The 20,173-nt window shown below is 45.5% G+C and overlaps 1 protein-coding gene across 2 annotated transcripts in view; it reads right to left on the bottom strand.

The window, feature by feature from the left end:
• MYO1C (myosin IC) overlaps positions 1-17,059 on the bottom strand; it is a 48,589-nt gene extending 31,530 nt beyond the window's left edge. The window contains exon 1 of one of the 2 annotated variants that reach the window (XM_084219176.1): positions 16,969-17,059. The gene's annotated coding sequence lies outside the window, so the exon portion shown is untranslated. Of the gene's footprint in view, positions 1-9,434; positions 9,473-16,968 lie in introns of those variants that run through there. The other variant, XM_084219178.1, reaches the window with a different exon arrangement.
• Between the last annotated feature and the right edge of the window lie 3,114 nt (positions 17,060-20,173).

Raw genomic sequence — 20,173 nt, 5'->3', positions numbered from 1 at the left:
GGAATTAATGTCTCCTAGGCCAAGAGTTTCAGCAGCTCCAGGCAGCTGTGCACATCCCACCATCCCTTCAGCAAACACCAAACCTGCAAGCCCAGTTAAAGGACAGATTTTCCTTCTTCTTATACAAATGGAAGGGAGTTCCTACAACAATGCTCACAGAGGCCTCATTTGGGGAAAGTGATAGAACTGGAAGGTTTCTCTGTGATTCCCATCAAGGGGGATCTTTCCATCTCTGATTTTTCTATGGATAAGGCCAGGAGCACCCAGTGCAGGGCAGCCTGCTGAGCAAACACAGCCCCAGAGCTGCCACGGAAATGAGCACAATATAAATTGCTAGACAGATTTATCACCCAGAGTTTTGTTGTTTTGTTTTTTTTTTTTCCTCCCTGACAGCAAGAGATGTTTGTGACAAAATGTACAAACAATTCTGTATCTGCAGCCCTGCCACATCCTATGGCTCTTCTCTGCAGAATGACACAACTTCCAGGGGAAAGCAAGGCCAAATCCCAGCCAACATTTTCCTGTCAGCTGCTGAGACCTCCTTGAGCTGCAGGGCTCAGTTTGCCACAGCAATTAAAAAAAAAACAAACCAAAACCTTAAAAAGAGAGCCTTAAAGAAAAAACAACCCAGGCTACCCTTCTGAAAGAGTCATTGATGAGAGATTAGAGTCTCTCCACATCACAGCATCAGGAGCTTCACGGTCCCCATGAAAACACAGCTGAGATTCCCAATTATTCCCATTTATTCCCAATTCCCTCTGCTGTCCCACAGGATTCCTCCAGTGCCACCAGGATCTCAGCAGCTGCTTGTACCTGGCCCTTGTCCCCACAACACCTGGCCAGAACAGGGTGTGCACTCAGAGCCTTCCAGGGCATGTTCTGGGCCAAGAGGATGTTTCACACTGTTTATCTTTAGGGACATCTTGATTTCTGAGGATTTTTAGACTGACCTTTAATTTTTGTCCTGTTAAATACTTCACATCCTTAACTGTACAGCAAGGGAAAAATGAGTGCAACAGGCAGGTTTTTCAGAGCTGGGAAATACAAGTGGTTATGACTCTGAGAGAAAAAGAGCTACAAAAAAAGCTCTAATTTTAAATGCTCTTATGCCTCTTTCCTCATGTAATACTTGCTCCATAACAATTATAAAGCAATTCAGCAAGATGGCCTCTGCTGGTATGGTTTGTGGTCAGTGGTATCTGGAAGTTAAATTTGGAGAAAAACATTTTTGGGAACGAGCTCCCTGTGGATTTAAGTCAGTACAAAGTCTCAGCTGTCAGGCTGGACCCTAACGCTGTTGTAGTCCCTGTTTATTTTTCATACCAGCTCCAAGGATGCAGGCACTAAGATATTTGCTCAAAGTCAAGTCCAGGAGAAATAAGATATTTGTCTTGGCTCTAAAAAGTGAGAAGAATCACAGGTAGGAGACTGAGTCTGAAAGCAGAGTTCATCCACCCCTATTAAAGTTGTATTAACAGGATCCCAAGCCTCCCCTGTGCCCCCAATGATTGCAAAATTCTTCTCTAAATATAGGAATTATCTGTTTAGAACTGCCAGCACTAAAACAGAAAGTTTAATTGGCTTTATTTTCTTTAGTGGGTTAAATCTGAAACCTAAGGCAGGCTACCTGAAAGACATCATTCTTAACTGTGCCAACACTCATCATTTCACACAAATCCAAATACCACATTTATCTGCTATATCAGACTGCTTTATAGGAAAGAACTGAACTTCACTGACCTCTCCTGTTCTTTTCTCTTAATTGACAACTTTCACCAATGTAGCTTTACATTAAAACAAACCACACCCAAAATCAGATCATTGGTACTGTGAAAAACAGGTTAAAAAGGAAATACCTCCCTCCAAAACAGCCAAATGAAATTGTTTCTTTTAAGGCAGCACAGAGCTTTTCCTTTTCATAAAGCTAGAATAAAGCTATTGTGGAATTCCTAATTTGTTTTCAAAGCCATGAACTTTTCTGTTATGTGGAGACTGCAGCATAGGTAATATCTAGATTTTATGAGTATATTCAAGCTTCCAAAGACAGAAGAATAGAGGTCAAATGACTAAAACTTTCCTGAAAAGCACAGGAGAGAGGCTCACATGTGGAACATATTTGCTTATATTTGGATTTTTTTATAAAATAGTTTGTACATGAGTGATACCCCAACAAATAACTAACCCTACCCCTCTCTACTGTTACTGTAACAGCAAAATCCCTTAGTATGGACAATTTATAGTAGGATAAAGATGTTTATATCAGTGTCATATCTGGGATAGCTTTATCATTTGTACCCAAAATATGGGGATTATGTTGCTGTGAGCAACATTTTGTAACAGCACAATTGCATCTGCCATAGGTTTGTTCCGTGGATTATCCACAGGTTCCTTAGGGAAAAAAGCCAAGTCAGCAACCTGCAAGTGTTGGGTGACACCTGGGAGTAACAAATTCTTATTGTCCTTCTGGGTGTGACCCTCCTTAAAGCAAACGTAGCAAATATTTCTGTAAAAAAATTCTGTAGCAAACTTTAAGTTCCCAAGTGGAGTTAAGTTCTGGGAGCACATTGAATGCTTTGGACATTCAAACAAGTGGAGCAGTTTTTAATTTGATGATTTATAAGTGAAGAGTTTACAGGCACAATTTGTACTTCCACTTTTTTTTTTTAACTTTTTTTTTTTTTCTTTTTCCTCTCTCCTCTGTTTCAAACTGACTTTGTTGGCCTAAGGCAGGCAGTTATTTTGGGGCACTGAAAAGTTATAAATAAATTCTAATAAAACTATTAGTGACACACATGAGACTGAACTTTTCAAACCCTTCTTTGTAAGGGAACAAAGAGCACTTGACACTGATGTGCTGGCACAAGCCCCCTAAGAAAAGTTTAAGGAAAGGGTTTCAACAACTAGCTCATGAACCCAAAATAAGAATATTGGATGAGCTGTAGAAATTCCAGATTGTGCTGAAAGGAACAGTTTGCAGAGGCAGAGGGAAGGAGAGGAGCCAGCAGTGAGGCTGGCAGTGAGCTGAGCACGTGGGCAGATGATATTGCAGCTGATGTCTGAGCTGCTTCCCTTTCCCCTCCTGCCCTGCTCCTGCTGAAAAGGAGGGGAAAAGGCAGCAGATGAAGGGTATTGTGTGAGGTCATCTCCTCTGGCTGCTCTGCCTGTGCCCCAAGGAGCCCCCCCTGTATCACTCATGAAGGATTTAATGCTTTGGTGAATCTTTTTTGTCCCAAAATAGATTTAGCATCATTTAACATCCACAGGGAATGATGAGCTGTCATTGTGATGGCAAAAATGTTCCAGACTGCCTGGAAAATACAGCCATCATTTCAGAAAGATATCCCATGTCCACCTGCATCAGCTTGCATTTAAATTCAGAATATTCTCAATTCAGAACATTATTTTCCAAGAATTTTAAAACTGACATTTCTATTGGATCAAAACCACCTTAAATCAAGATTTAATGTAAAAAAAGCAGTAATGACATTGATGTTAAAAAAAAATAAATTATTTGCCTGCAACTTAGCCCCCTTTGGATTACAAGCAATATCTCATCTCCAAGGTAGTTTTAACTCTCTCTTAAGGAGAACTACACAGTCCTGCTCTCTGCATTCTCAAAACTTTCTGAATTATCAGAGACATCAGTTTAATCAGAAACAGAGACACTAAAGAACAATGAAGGAGCCCATCCCTTTGTGGTTCTCAGGAATGCGTGTTGCACATCTGGATAAACATGGATCTCTGCAGAGAATGGAAACATTCACTCCCCAGCTGTGGTTGGGTCCAAACCCTTTTTCTTTCTCTGATTTACTCCTAGTCCTGCATCAGTGGTTGTAAAACTGCACAAACCCTGCTGAGGCTGAGACAACAGGCCCAGGAATCTTCCTCATGCCCCTTTACACCTGTTTTCTAAACAAAGCTTTCTTCTGGGCTGGGAGCTCCAGCTGAAAGGAGAGATCCTGAAGGAATTGACAGTTGTGACATTAACAGAAATGCCAACTGTCCCACAGCATCTTGTTCTCCAACAGGAGATGAGGGCTGGCATTCCTAAGAGACAGGAAAGGGATGCATTCCCTGTTTATTTTCATGCCAAGCCCAAAGATGCAGTCACTAAGTTGTTTGCACAGTTTCAAAGGCAGGTCCAGGAGAAATAAGATATTTGTCTTGGCTCTAAAAAGTGAGAAGAATCACAGGTATGAGACTGAGAGCAGAGTTCACCATCCTGCTAGAAATGCCTGGATTTGGAGATCTCATGGAACTTGGGTGTCTTTAGATCTTCTGTTCTGATGCTGTGTGGGAAAACCCATGGTCCATGGCAGCCAGAACCACGAGAGGAACTGTCTGAAGGCCCATCCCATTGGGAAGGAAACACCTTTTTCCCTCTGATTTGACAGGTACAGATCCTCTTGGACAGAGCAAGGACATCCCCCTGGGGAGGTGCTGCAGGGCCATGAGGGAATCTGAGCTCTAACCTGACAGAAGGATCCATAGTCTCCAGAACAGGTATTTCACATAGGAAAGTCAACATTTGTTCTCAAACCCCATCATGTCAGAAATACATGTAAACCACAGGCATCATCACCTTAAATTTTCTGTTTTAACAGCCAGGGCAGCAGCATCTGCTGCTACAGCAACAACAGGAGCCCAGCCTTCATCACTCCAACAATGAGAGGAGGCTGCAAAAAGCTGAGAGCTGATACAAAACACAGGGCAAGCCCTAAATTAACCCTGCCTTGCCAAGGTCAGTGCTCTGCCCTCAGCTTCAGTGGTGCTGGAGTGCACCTGTGGCAGGAAAAAAGGTTAAGCTCTTTTATGTTACCTAAAGGAAAGCATCAATGTTTGAGGGTTTGTTTCAGGAGCTGTTGTTTGCATGGCTGAAGTAGAAAAACAGAGACACAGGGAAGTTCATCACTGTAAATTATTGATCTGCTGCTTTCTAGACACTGAAACTGGTAATTAAACAAATGGTAAAAAGATACTTCATCAATTATAGAGGTGCCACTTTAAATTACACTTGCTCCAGGATGAATAAAACACAGAGGTTAAATGCTTTGGGTATTTCATGCCTGCTTCTTGTTCAAAATCCTCACTGCACCAATGATTCTAATTCTCATATCCTGCTGCCCCAGAGCTGTGTGCTCTGTATTAAGCTTCACAAAGGGAAATTAGAGCTTTTGTTTCACAAGTTTTAGTTCACACAATGTCCAGGAAGCACAGTGCCACATCAGGAGAGAGCATTTGGAGCAGATATCATTGGGATTCCCTTTCTGCTCAGCAGGGTTGGTTATATGGCCACGAGTCAAAGCCCTGTGGTTACAGCCCTCCCTCAAAAATCAGACAAAAAAAAAAAAAGTTTTGTCTGCTAGCAGCCACTTGTGCAATCTGTGAAGCACTGGGCAGACATTTGACACTGACCTGATGGTTTTTAGAGGCTATAGACATGCCTCCCCAACCGAAAATAACACCAGCAAGCTGCTTGTGAAGCAATATGGTGATGACATCAAAGATGCCCTTTTAAGCAGAAATTATGTCACAATCATGATGATGACTCAAATTTGATTTATGATAAATTTTTGTATGAGGGTGCACACTTTACTGCATCAAGCTTAAGGTTATCTCATTCCACATGTTAAATATGTGAATGTAAAAGTACACTTGCTCTAATAGTGATTTTGAAACAAACAGCAATCAAAGAAGAGCTTGGTTATCTTGCAGTTGCTGGCACAGATTCTCTAGAACCATTATTACATCTTAAATAGATTTCACCCTGGGAAAGCATTTAGTGAAGGCTGAGTTCATCCATTGCTTGAGATAGGAAATATGAATATTCCAGGTTTAAGGCTGCAAATGCAGCAGGAGCAGCTGTCTTAAAGGCATATGCAAAACAACCCAACAGGTGGACACAGCTGGCATCCCTCATGGAGCAGGGAGGCAGCACCAGGGCAACAGCAGCTGCTGCTGGGGCCAGAACAATCCTGGAAGTCAGAGAACTCATGATGGAGCAGAGGGACAGGAGTGAAGGTGGGAGCTCAGAGAGGAAAGAGAGGCTGAGGTGGAGAACTATCAGAACATGGTGTGGAAGCTGGAGGTGATGGAAACAGTCCCAGTGGGAGATGGAGGCTGGACTGGAGGATTTTTGTGGAGGAAAGAACATCAGTGCTTGGTAGGGGGACAGGAGAATCAAAGGCTGAGCTGACTCTTCCTACTGCTCCCCAGATAATGAGGCTGAAGCACAAGGAGAGCCAGCTCTGCCACAGGCCTGGTGCCAAGTGCTTTGTGAAGTGCTCCTTGCCTGTTCTGAGGAGAGTTACACAAGGTAAGGCTTTATTCATAAGCGCCTGATGGATCCTGTGTGTGCAACAGCTCCTACCAGCAGAGCAGTGTTTGTGGGAAATGTTAGGAAGAGTGTCTAAGAGAGATAAAACCTTTGAGCTGCAGATGAAGCTGCCAGCCCTCATTTCCAGCTTGTCAGAGCAAGTCCTTCTTGAAGTCAGCAGGCTGGAATGAAGAGAATCTGGCATTTGTGCCTGGATGTATGGCTCAGCCAGGCAGGGCGGAGCGGCCGCCTTTAATCAGACTTTCCACAGAGCAGGGGCAGCGGGAGTGGCCAAGGGCACCGAGGGATGGGCGTTATCTGCTGGCCATCCACAAATTCCTCTCCTCCGACTTCGGGTTTCAAGCCTGACCTCCTTTCCTGCTTCCACTAGCCCTAGAGCTGGAGGGGAAGGGCCATACAGGACTGGAATCTGAGAGTGCTTCACATTCTCAGAATTGCTGGGGTGTGTGAGAGGCAGCACACACTTGTCTGGTGAACTGACCAATTCCACAACAGCTGATGGCTCCCAGGAGTAGCTGCATGCAGGTAGCTGCAGGGCTAAACCCCACTATTCCAAAATTCACTTTTCTAAGTGCTAACCCACTCCAGCTACACAGCTGATTGCGAAGCCTCCTCACCCACAGTGCATCAAAAAGGAACAAAACTCCAAAACATTTTAATCCAGCTGCCTACTACAGCATAAAGAATTCCAGTGCAAACCACTTTTGGTTGTTTTCTACCCTCACAATGAGCTTACAGTCCCCTACATCACACAGAGCTTCAATTCCATCTAGAAATAGCCTCTTGAGGTCTCTGTTGCAGGATGGCATTCTTAAACTCTGTTTCCTTGTGTGCCACTGCTGGTGGTGACAGCAACAAATTGCAGGAACCTGCACGTATGCCCGGAGTGGGCACGGAGCCACATCTGACCTCTGGCACGGAAGGTTTTGGCAGCAGAATTAATTCCTTCTCCCCTCCCTTTTCTGCCTGTGTCTCTCATGGCATGCTCAGACACCACAACAGAGTATCTGAGTTCTACTGCCCACCACAAATGCCTTGTTCGAGTCCCACAGGGCTCAAAGGTTCCTTGGATCTTTACACCTGGTGAAAAGCAGGGCAAAAGTGGGAATCTCTGCATCCTCACCTGGGTAAGGTATCCCCATCCTCACCCTCAGTGCAGTGGCTCTCCCAAACTCCATCCATGGAAAAAAAAATGCTCTGGGAAGGGAGCAAAATATTGCAGACACCAGTGCCCAACTGGACCCCTGTGCCTTGGGCTCCTCTCCCTGTTTTGGATGCCAGCCACTCTAAGGATGCTTTGGCAAGAGGCAGAACAGACAGCAGCTTTTCCTGGCTCCGTGTCCAAGTGTGTGCAGCATGCAGGGATTTATCAGTGCTTCTCTCTCCCTGATCTGATAGCTCATTACAGGGCAGGACTCACGGGCAGGTGCTCCTGCACTGCTCAGGAGCTGGGACTGTGGAAGCTTGGGAATGCTCATTATGAGCAGTGGAGTGGAGATGGCCTGTTCTGTTTGTAAACCTCGATAAAGCCAACATTTAGAAAGCAACTAATTACCATTTATGTCCCAAACAGCTGGCCTAGCTCCACATCCACATGCTGGGAGGTTTTGGTGCCAATCAGCCTACACATCAGAGCACAAAAGTCTCCCAGTGTGACTGCAGAACCTTCTAGCAAACAAACTTCTCACTAGCACTGACTTCAAGGATCAAAACACAGCAGTGTAAGAATAGAACAGCCACACACATCATTCCCACATCATTACACTACACTTGTCCGAGGTGAAAAGGGCACAGAAAATGTCCTCTGAGGGGCCAGAGGGCAGTCCCAGGCTGCTGTCAGCTGGCCTGCACAGCTGATGTTACTGTGACAGCCTCTGTCCCAGCTGTGTCTGTGCCCTCTCCCCCTCTGGACTGGGACTAAGATCCATTCAGCTCTGAGCAGACAGTTCAGGGAATTAAACAAACAGAAAATATTGGTTTTGTCATCGCTGCTCTCCCAGCTTTGTTTCAAAGGGTTAATCAGAGGGACAGATGGATGCAAGCACAAGGCAGGGAGTGGAGGACTACAAGGAAACCAGTTAAAATTGGTTCAGTGAAAGTTGGGACAAGATGATCTTTAAGTCCCTTCCAACCCAGACCATTCTATGATTCTAAACAGAACTGATATCAGGCTAAGCTTATCTTAGATACTGGGGGAACACAAAAGAAAAGGCATTTCATGGAAGTGACATGGATGGAGCTCCAAGACTCTCTGGCTGCTTGTTCATCCCCTCCCCTCTGCACACCCTCATACCTGAAATCCTGGAGAAGTGACATAAGGACAGTATCACCCCCAGCAGCCCTGGGGACAAGCCCAGGAATGCCACCAGGGGTGCAGCCTGTCAGCTGCAGTGCTCCAGGAGCAGGGAAGCAGCACCATAAATCACCTAATCTGACTCATGGGGATCCTGTCCCAGCACTGCTCTGCTACTCCCAAAAAATGCAAAACCTGACACTTGGCCTTAGAAATGAGGGCTGATGCTGGTGGGTTTTGGTTGCCAGCATCACTCCACACGCTCATCACTGAGACATTTATTGACCCAAATGAGCCTCCCCATCCCCTATCAATTCAGAAATGTCAATCCAGCCCACACTAAACACTGATTGATTTTCTACTCTAACGAGCACCGTGTCACATTTGTGTTAACTACTCATCAGTTCAGATAAGTGGTTTGCAATTAAGATAATTTGAGACCAGTACAAGTGTGGCCTGAAAAGCACTTTCAAGAGTTCAGCACAGAGAAATTCACTGCTCAAAACAGACAGCCAGGTACCAAGCTGACAGCTACACCACAATTTACCTTTCCATACCAAAAAATTTTGTCACAACCTAATTTTTCCTTGGAAGGCAATAACTGGCTCATACAAAGATTTCTTCCCAGATGTGAACTCACCCTGCAGCACACTGATTTCTGATTTCCTTCCTCTCAGGTGACACCACAATCCTTTCACAGGTGCTCCCTTATTCTGATGGCAGGCAGGCAGCATTCCAGCAAAGCTGCACTCAGGGACAAACAGCCAACTTGACTGAAGCCTCCAGAGAAAAATAAACACTTACAGGAGAGCAGCTTTGAGTTCCATGGCCGTGAGCCTGGACATAGCTCACATTCTCATCCTACACAGAGGCACTTTGTGGAATTTTCCTCCCAGTGCAATGGTTTGGACACCAGCAGCTGCCAGTTCAACCCATTCAGGTTACAGTTGGAACTCCCCTGTCCCCACCTAGATCCGGAAACTTCAGAGCTGCATTTGGCAACCACCCAGTTTCAGTTTGAAAGAGAGAGATCAAACAGCCTCCTGCACAACACCAGGGTTTTTTGCATAGAGAACACCACATCTCTTGCAACATTTCCTCTTCACATGGAGCCCTCATGACCAGTGTGCCAGAGCAGCAGGGAAGTCCCCAGTCCCTCCCAGCACTCACTACCTGCCAGGCTGCCAGCACCAGCCATGCCTTGCTTTTCTCTCCAGGAAGTGCAGCTCATCTCTTTTTTTACTCTCCTTTCCTTTCTGCTTCTTCCTTCTACCAAGACACAAATACCTCAAATCAGATTAGTTTATATTTCACTCAAATAACGTCTGAAAGCTTTACCCTAATATGTAAATGGCTCATAACCATCAGCCCTTGTATTCTTTAATTAAATCAGGCAAAGAGAAAAGACACTGTGCTTCTTCATTATGTTGTTTTTTCTTAAAAGTTCTAAAGGACTTTAACACACCTGGTTTGGAAATACCTCTTGCATAAATGATCCCAAATTCGTCCCAGCTTTCTCAAATCCCTGCAAAAGCAGTCAGAGAGTGCTGTTCCTTCTGTGGGTTTAGGGGACACCTCTTTGGTGATCTTAAAGGACAATATTTTAAGGTATTGAACAGAGAGGCAGCACTACAGCTCACCTGCACTACTTTTACAATCAAGATTCAAACAATTCCAGCTTTCTGCTGGAAACCAAATTTTTAAGGGCTGAAACTAAGCTCCAACTGAAGCAATACAAGAGCCAGGACAATGGGCATTTGTCCCCAAGTTATTCCATGAAGCTGAGCTTTCATTTTCTTCAGCTGAATAGTCTGAGAGTCCCCTTCTTCAGGAGGATGTGGAGGCCAACAGAGCAAAATGAGATTGATCAGATCTCTGATATGGGCTTATTTTGGCCTCACCACCTTTTCTGCCTCCCACACATCTTTATCTCCATCTAACTTTTCCAGCCTCCACTTTTTGGCCTCTACTTTCCTTGCTGACCTCCCACACCATTTTGGCCTCCCACTCCTTTTCAGTTTCTGCTTTTTCTATTGGCCTCCCACCCTTTCTCAGCCTCCACTTTTCCTTCTGGGTTTTCAGCCTCTGGTTTTCTCTCAGACCAGCACAGAATATTCAAACCCCTTCAAGGTTATGAATTTGTAAATTCCCTTTCCAAACAACCACGTTTCACCTTGATATGTCCATCCACACTTTTTCTACACCCCAGGTGATCAGAAATAACCCATGACTATCCTGACACCTTGCAGTTGGGTTTATGTCCAAGGAAACCTGGTGGTTCTCTCAGTAATTCCAAGCCTGCTAGGATTATCACAGCACTGTACAGTTGTTTCAATGGAATTATAAAAGTAAAACATGAGAATTTCTGGGATGGTAAAAGTTGATGCTCTAAGCTTTGCTGATAGTTCCATAAACTGCTGTTCCCAGGTCCTATCCACCAGATTCCTGGACAGAAGATCAGCAAAATTAAATACAATCTGCATTCCCATAGAGTGCTGTGGTTGGGCACACACAAAAACACACTCTGTACTTTTCTGCAGAACTTGCTTTTGATCCCTTCACTCACTTATAAGAGCAAACAAATCCATGCACAAATAAAATGAGGATTTTGCAAGTCACAAATTTTGTATTCGCCTTCATTATGAGACAAAGGTCTTCCTTTCTGTTTTCCAACAAAATTGTGTCCAAAACAGCTTGTAATGTTGGGAAAAACAGAAAATAAACCTTTTGAATGCACTATTTAAAATGAAGCACTTGGTTTACTTGAGAAATGTGATGGGTGCTCTGCTGGATGTTGCACTTGGTTGTTTACTCAGAACCCCAAAACCAACCAGGGACACAAACCCTGGCTGTTGTTAAAACCTTTTCAGGTGTAATGGGTGGGGAGGGAAGTTTCCTGTAACATCTGTGAGAAAATCCCATGCTAACACAGAACAGCAGATCATGAGTCAGGAAAAGGCAGAAAAGCTCACACTGAACTCCAGTTCTCACTCAAAGGAGGCAAAAGAAACATCTGTTTTTCTGTCTGAGTTCCAGTTCTGTCAGAGAGAGAATTCCTGGCTTCCTGGTGCAAAGGTGTGGCTTTCCCTCCCAAGAAGAACAAGAGGCAATTTCAAACAGACTCCAAAAGTCCTAAGAGTGGAGGACAACCTGTTATTTAAAACAACAAGATGTGTGGACACAGAACAAGGCTTCCTGGTCTCTAATTTGGAAGGTTCAATAAAACTCTAGAGAAGCCCAACACTAATTTGTGCAATAATCTTCCCTGTCTCCAAACCACACCATTGGACTCACCAGCTTTTACTGCAGATTAAAACCTGAGCTGCAGCAGCAGCATTTGTAATGCAGTGCTGTGAGGTGTTGCAAACATGCACCAGGTTTTGTTTTTTCCAAAATGTTGGTTATAGTGTGCAGCCTTGTAAAGCACAGAACTGCATATTTTAGTTATTAAACTTCACAAACAAGTCTGGCTGTTGAAAGTAATTTCCCTGAGTAAACAATGACTCAGTGTGGGCTGTATAATGTACAAGTTATTAGTTACTGTTAGTGAGTTTAAAAAAACTCAACTCTATACAAAGGCCTGCTTCAGAATGGAAAATAGTTTTCCTCCTACTTCTATAGTTCCAGTTATATTGTTTCAGTGGAATTTAATTTTCTAAAAAGCTAAACAGATCACTATCTCTTCATTATATAATTGGACATTGACTTAACTGGACCCTTCAGCCATGAACAATATGTGCAGTGTGAAAGCTGAGTTTACCCTTTTTTCTGTTCTCAGTTTGTCATTATAATGCTGAAGTAAAGCTGATTCTTTCCTGGATAGGAATAGTCCATCTAGACCAGGCATCAGGTGACAATGAAAACAGACATAAAGACTACCATAAAATATTGAGTATATGTAATGAAGAAAAATGCGATTGCAAGCTCAATAAAATCCTCTGACAAACACTGCTCCCTAGTTGAATTACAGCTCCTTCCATAATCCCCCTCTTCATTAGCAAAATGGCCAAATACACCTGGTGATTGTCAGCTGGCAGAAGGCACCAGGATCACTCTGCCTAATGAAACTCAGCTGTTCGGGCACCAAGGTTTCCCTGAGCCTCAAAGCCCCTCCAAAGGCTGTTTTCCTGTTCCAGTGTGCACTGAACCAGGCTAGGAGCACATCTCTGTGTTACCTTTTGTAAGGGGGAGATCTCTGGTCAGACACCAGAACACCAAAAGGAGATACAGAGTCAGATCACAGAATATCCTGAGCTGGAGGGACCCACAAGGATCATCTGTTCCAACTCCTGGCCCTGCACAGACACCTGAACAATCCCAGCCTGGCCATCCCTGAGAGCATTGTCCAAACTCTCCTGGAGCTCTGGCAGCCTCAGAGCTGTGCCCATTCCTTGGGGAGCTTGGGCAGTGCCCAGCACCCTCTGGGGAAGAACTTTTCCCTAAAATCCAACCTAAACCTGCCCTGGCACAGCTCCAGCTGCTCCCTCCTCCTGTCACAGGGCAGAGATTGGTGCTGCCCCTCAGGAGGAAGCTGCAGCCCCCAGTGAGGTCTGACCTCAGTCTCCTCTTCTCCAGGCTGAACAAACCAAGTGACCTCAGCTGCTCTTTACAGGACTTCCCCTCTAGACCTTTCATCATCTTTACAGCAAACTCTCTGGTGAAATTTTACTAGAAAAGTGCCTTCAAAAGAAATTACCAAAGTAAATTTCAAAGCACAGCTCTAGCTTGCAGAGCCCAGCCTGCAGGCTGAGTGCCATCACAGCTGTGTCACAGAGCACTTTTTAGTCATTCATGGACTCTCCATTTCCTGGCAAATATCACAACACATTTTGACACGACATTCTTCACCACCAACAATGACACTGCCCATTCAGTGACTGAGCTTTCAGTGACTGCAGCCTGCTGTACTTCCCAGCCCTGGGACCTCACTGCCCAGAAGGCAAACACTCCAAAGGTACTGCCAAAATGTCAAATTCTACTTCCATTTATTATCAGCTGCTGAACTGAATCACAGGAAGGGTGGTGGCCAGGCTGGCCCAAGGTCACTGTACCGGTTAAAGGGCTGAGAGTGTCCCAGGAAAGCTGGACATTGTGGCACCAGACCAAATGCTTTCCTAAAGAAAAAAATCTGCCAGGGAGAGCTATCCATGCATGCATGAATGCCACAGGAGTTCTAAATACTAACCTTTACTGCCTTCCAGTACAGGACTTTAATACGAACAGTCTACACTGGAGATCTATGGCAACAGAAAAGGTACTGGCCCTGCTGCTCCTTGCTGCATTTAAATGTTTAAATATTTAAATAAGGCAGGGCAGGGCTGTAAGGAACACTTCCACCTCCACAGAACATGACTCAGTGGCAACAAATTACTTGAGATTTGTCCACTCCAAACCTTCTGCCATAACAAGCCTTGTTGGCCTTTCACATGGACTTGTGCTGCCTGCCTACAGCTTTATTAATATTTTCTGGAAAGAGCTGGTCACCCACCCCACTAATGCAAGAAATATGCAGAGGAGGGCACAAAATACAGAGCAGGATATTTTCCAGCAGAGAGATCCCTGAATCCAGGCACAGAGAGGCACAGCACAAGTGGCTCCCTCGAGGCAGAAAAAGAACTGTGCTACAATCTCAGAGGAACACAAGGCATGCAAACCTCACCCACTAGAGCTGACAGCAGCTTGGATGGATGGTTTCTGGAGAAGCCAGGGATAGCAATCCTAGACAGAGCCAACCACATCACTCAGGAGCTGGTTCCACAGCAGTAAAGCAGTGTTTAGCACAGGAAAAGCCCTGACAGGAGACACACACATACCATAATTGCAATCACTTCATGCCAGCACAAAGGGCCCACCTGACCCCAGCCTTCCCTGCCTCTGTGCAGATGTTGCTGGGCTGAGGAACTGCTCCTCACAAATCACCTCCTCACAAATCCCCTGTTTGTTTGGCTGCTCAGTTCTGATTTGGATCATTCTCAGCAGTTAACCACCTTTGGCTGCCACTGCTAGAGGTAACCCAAAGCACAACACAGATGGTATTCCCCACCACACAAATCAGCCTTTCTAAATGGTTCTTTAGCCTGTGTGAAAGGACAAGTGATTGAGTTACATCTCTTACAAAGGGCTGTGGCACAGACCAGCCCCGGGGAAATCTGCTGTATTTGAGTACCACCTCCTTTTCTGCAGCACCTGTAACACTCCAGCTTTTCCCAAACACACACCTGTCCTCCAGAAGGCACTACTGGTTATCTGAGAATAGTGCTCACTCATCAGTCCTTTGAACTGGGAGGCAAAGTGCTGCAGCCCAGCGCTCCTCAGTATTTTCCATGCTGGAAGCATTCACAGCTGCCAGGTAAGAGCCAAGGGAGGGGGCACTGGGAGCTGTGTTTTACACACTGCCCTGGGACTGTGGCAGCTGCTGCAGTTTGTTTTTCCTGCATTTGGAGCAGACTGTTCCTTTGGACAGGGGTGGAGGAATTTGTCCTGTTCCTAGAAAGCATGTGGTTCCTAATGCAGTAATAAGCAACACGACACTACAAACAGAAAAATCTCAAATATCTGAACAAGACTATCTTAGCTTTGCATAAAGGCATCCATAGAGTTTGAGCTTATTCAAAGAAAGAAACATGATATTTAATGTTATAAATCATTCTTAGGCCCCAGTTTTTTACTGGCCTTCCTCCAGTGGGGTTAGAGCAAATAAAAAAATAAAAATTGCTTGACTCATTTTGTCAGGATCTATGTAAGTTCTCTCACAGTTATTATAAATCCTGAAGATGTACTGTAAATCACAAGTTTCTTCACTATTAATTATGCAGAAGAGAACAGAAATTATGCACTGTGGATCCTGACTCACATGGGATCTCTCACTCCTTAGTGTGTTATGAGTCACACCTTTTTTTTTTCTCTTTAAAATTAAATCTATCCTTTATACCATGATAAATTAGAACACGTGTTCAGTGTAACACTCCATTGGTCCCTGCCAGGCAGAACACAAAATTCATATTTACACAGCCCCTCCCTAGAACACAGGATCATTATATCCACTATCAAAACTAAAACCCCTGAAGTGTTATGACAGTGGTTGCCATATCAGGGCCTACTGTGAAAATTAAGAACTCATCAGTTCCACAAGCCTTAGGCAGTTTCTAAAAGTTTTGAAAAGGTGCTGACAACTGGCAATTATCTATTGCTCCAAAAGGGGATGAAAGAAAAATGCCTTTCTTCCCAAGTACTCTAAGATGTGGTTCTGTTTTCATGGCTTGTCCCACCAACCAAGCAAATTTTCTCATTTGTCACTTTAAAAAACTAAGCAGCTGCCATCCACAAGTAGTTCTGGAGGAGCCTTCTGCCCCAAGCAACTGTCAGAGAGAGATTAAATAGCAGAATAATCTCTGTATTGTATCTCAGAACCACTTTTCCTCTGCAATCCTCCCAACGAAAAGAATGCAGCTCAAGCCAGCTTACTTGGAAAATTCAAGTTACTAGAATGAGTTGCTCATTCAGGCAGAGTCAGATTCCTCCCATGAGTCACTGTCACTTAAAACAATTAACTCCAGGTATATTAGAACTGGGGAAAACCGGCATGGAAGCAGCACTAGAGATGGGGACCCCTGAGCCACAGTGGGGACCTGCGGTGTAAATTGGAGAAGTTAAGGAGTTTGACCATCTCCACCTGTGACAGAGGGCTAAATACACCGAGCTTTCTCCATGAAGAGCTTTGGGGCACACCTGTGCAAGCACTGACAAAGAAGGAAGAATTCCTCCAATGTGAACAGTCAGCGCTGTGCACAGCAGGGTGGATCACACCCAGCAGCGCTCGGAGCAGTAACACAAGTTCGGGATGTACAGGAAGCCTGTCTTGACAAGGGCAAGCCGAGCCGCCTGGAGCCCCGGCCGTGTCACAGCCACGTCTGAGCCGGGAGCAGCCCCGCCCTGCCCCGGCTCCGCTCGGGCTCCCCGCGGGCGGGCAGCGCTCGCCCCGTGCCGGGCAGGGATGCGCGCACGGAAGCGTTACCGGAGTGCAGCCACCGACCGCCCGGGAGCCGGGCAGCGAGCGACTGCTGCGGGCAGCCGGAGCCACGCCGTGCCGCCGCCGGGATGCCGGCTGCTCTACCCCGCTCATTTGCTCCTTCCGTGGAGAACGTTTCGAGTTTCCGGGAAGGTCGGCGGCTGCGGGGAACGGCCGAGCCGCGGCCGCCCGGGGCGCTGCCCCCGCGCCGCCCCGCGCGCCCCGCAGCCCGCGGCCATGTGCGGGAGCGCCGGTGCCGCCGGCCGGCCGGGCGGGACGCACCGCGCACAGCGACCGACCGCCCGCTCGGCCCCCCCCGGCCCCGCTCACCTGCGCTCGGTGCCCCGGGACGCGCGGCTCGGGGCCCTGCGGCGGCTCCGCGAGCGCCTCGGCGCCGACTGCCCGCGGGAGCCCGCGCCGCGCCGCTAGTGAGCATGTCCGAGCGCCGGGCATGCGGGCTGCGGGCCGCTGCTCCGCCCTCACCTTCACCTGCACCGGCCCCGCAGCTCCGCCGCGACCCCGCCTCGACCCCCGGGCCGGCCCGCGCTGGTTACGCTGCCCGCAGCAGCGGCATCCTGCCGAGCAGCTTCTGCAGAGAGCTGCTGCCTCCAAGCGCAGACGCACCTGTTTGCTGCAGACGGACAAGATAAACGTCGAACGCCGATGGTAATTCTACCGGCCCCTCCTGGCTGTGGGAGTCATCAGAAGTGCATGTTCCTGGGAAGGACGCAGGTGGAGTTCGCTCTGGAGTGATTGCACCGAGCTCGGGTAACCATCCGCTGTGAGCAGCAGATTGGTTCATCCCACACAGGTGTGAAATACCCGAGGCAGTCTCGTCAGGATCTACAGGAAATTCTACACACTGAACTCCAACAGCCTGAACCACTCTGACTGAGCTAAAAGAGTAAAAAAGCTCTGCTCTTGCCGCTCCTGCAGCAGTTAAAAGTATCTTAAAGTTTCTCTTAAACCACCCCTCTCTGGCCATTCCTGCAGCACCAACACCGCTCGACGGACAAAGTAGCAAGTTATCATTTCACATAATGTTAATAAGTGTTTAAAACCTTTTATAAAGTTGAACCGATACCTTTTCTCTCTTTGAGAGGACCTCGGCACACGCTAAGGTTTAAAGGAACATTCACCCCTGGGAACAACACTTCAGTCCAGCCAGTGTTCCCTAATAACACTACAAATAAATCAGTAACACTCCTGCAAATCAAAGAACACCAGAATTGCCACTGTCTCCTCTCCTAACAAGGCAGAGGGAGCTCTAGGTTTTTACTGAAGTAAAATGACTCTAACCTGACAATTGTGTAACCACACAGTAAATGTCTCAGCTCATTTTCAGATAGAGTTTCAGATTAGTCACTAGAAAGACAATGCTAGGAAACAGCAGCAACATGCACAGATGTGCACTTCAGTACAAGATGGCTCTACCAGAGCTGAAGATCTGTTAAAGGGGTTTTAAATAGATATGACAGAGAGAGAGAGAAATTCACGGTTGCACTTAGGTACTTCCAAACCTTTTTAAATTTTACTCAGTTCCTTTTTTTTAGGATCCTTTAATTAAAAATTACACAAATGCAGATAGAAAATATTCTGAAGCAAAATCACAGAAAAGCCATTAATTCCAAGAAAACTGAAATTATTCTTAGAAAAGTACCATCCTTCTCAACTGCTTGTGTCAAACCAGAAAAGATCAGCTCATGGATTTCTATTTGTTTACATAGAAACCCTGAACACAGATCAAGAAAGTGCCAAGTTGACAGAATAGTCAGTTTCTTGAGATATTTATAAATTTGTTAATATGTGCCTGTACCACTGAATTTTCCATATGTGAACCTTCCTATACCATTCAGGGCATGAACATAGTGACAGCACAACCAACACAAGAGGAACAAAATAACTATTTCAAAGCTCTTTCCCTTCCTCTGCTGCCTGAAAGTGCTCCCAGAATTCTGACAGAATTCATACAGCCAGGCCAAACACCAGCTTTGGTTCACTGCAGTATTTCTACAGGAAATAAATCTTAACGATTTTCTAAACTCCCTCTCACTTCACTGCTACTAATTCCATCCCAGAGAGAAAAAAACTGTTCACAACACAGCTCCAGTCACTCCAATGACCAACCAGCCTTGCAAACCCTTCCATTCTTACCCTGGAGTTGCTCAGTTCAGATCTAAGTTGGTTATTGTGTAACCAACAGTACCAGAAGGGGCCAGAGAACAATAAAAGCCAGGCTTACAGTCCTGCGCTCTGCCTTGCGCCCGACCACGCGGATGATTTCTCCTGTAGGGACACGTTCAACCTGCAGCTCCATTTTCCCAAGGAAAGTCAGTAAATCTCTCTATTCCTTATGGATAGTTCTGGTTTCAGTGTGCAGCAGCAGCAGCCAACCTTGACTAAGTGCAGCCTTTGGTTCAGAGCCCTGTTGTGAGAGGAAAAGATGAACCTCTGTATTTATACCAAGAGTTAGGTGTGAGCTGAAACAATGAAGTTCAAGACTGGTTTCCACTCGCTCCAATGTGCCACGACAGTTCCAAGAAGCCTAAATTTATGTTTGTGTTTATTGCCTCCAACTTTGTTGCTGTTCCATTTCTGTCCCACCAGGCTCAGAAAAGTCAGGTCGCTGCGGATGCTGTTTCAGAGGTGTTGGCACGAAACAATCCCATGGTGGACTTCAAATACCTACCAAGAGATTTTGTGCAGAAAAAATCCTTCATCTTTGGCTCCAAGAGCAAGCAATAAAAAACCCTGACTGCTCCCATGGTAACTACAGGAAGTTCTGCAAACTGCTGCAGAATGGAATCATTATTAATTGAGTCCTTGAGTAGCTAACTAATCATGGCAAAGGAAATTAATTGGCACGTTACTGCATGAAAATTCCTGCAAATAGGAGAAAAATAATCTGGTGAACACTGGTTTAAGTGCAATTACAGAGCTTCATAATGATCATGCCATCCATTAATGGAGTGGCCAGACCTACCACCCTCCATAAAAAGATATCACATATCTTGCCTGTGACTGAGGGGAAAAAAATCAGTCTAAATTTCAGGTATTTTAAGATTTGCTCAGGAGATAATTCCTTCTATCTTCTTGGAAGAGCCAAATTTGAATTTTCAACTCTACCACAAACCAACTGCAGTTGATAATGCTTGCCAAGAAAGCATTAACAAGATTAATTAACAGGATTAACAAGCACTGGCCACTCCAGAGCAAATACAGGTAACACAGTTCTGTTCAGCAACTGCAAAGAAAGGTTCTGTGTTTCATATCTGGAATTATTCTTATGCTTCCTTAGCTGTTATACACAATTGTTCCAGTCCAACAATTGTTTCCTTGAGCACTTACTTCCCAATGCAGAGTTCTACTCAAAAAAAATAGATTTTATCACATTTTAAAACCCAACACTGTCACTTCCCCAAACAAACCCACCCTATCCTCAGTAATAAGGAGCAATACCCAGGCCTGATTTACCTGCCCTTTCTATGGAGAGAAATCACAACAGTCAGAACACCAAAGCTGTGTTAGTGGTATG

The sequence above is a fragment of the Fringilla coelebs genome (assembly GCF_963513975.1).
Source record: "Fringilla coelebs genome assembly, chromosome: 20".
In the NCBI taxonomy this organism is placed as follows: domain Eukaryota; kingdom Metazoa; phylum Chordata; class Aves; order Passeriformes; family Fringillidae; genus Fringilla; species Fringilla coelebs.
Note: the sequence above shows the minus strand (reverse complement) of the source record. Positions and strands in the feature narration are given on the sequence as shown.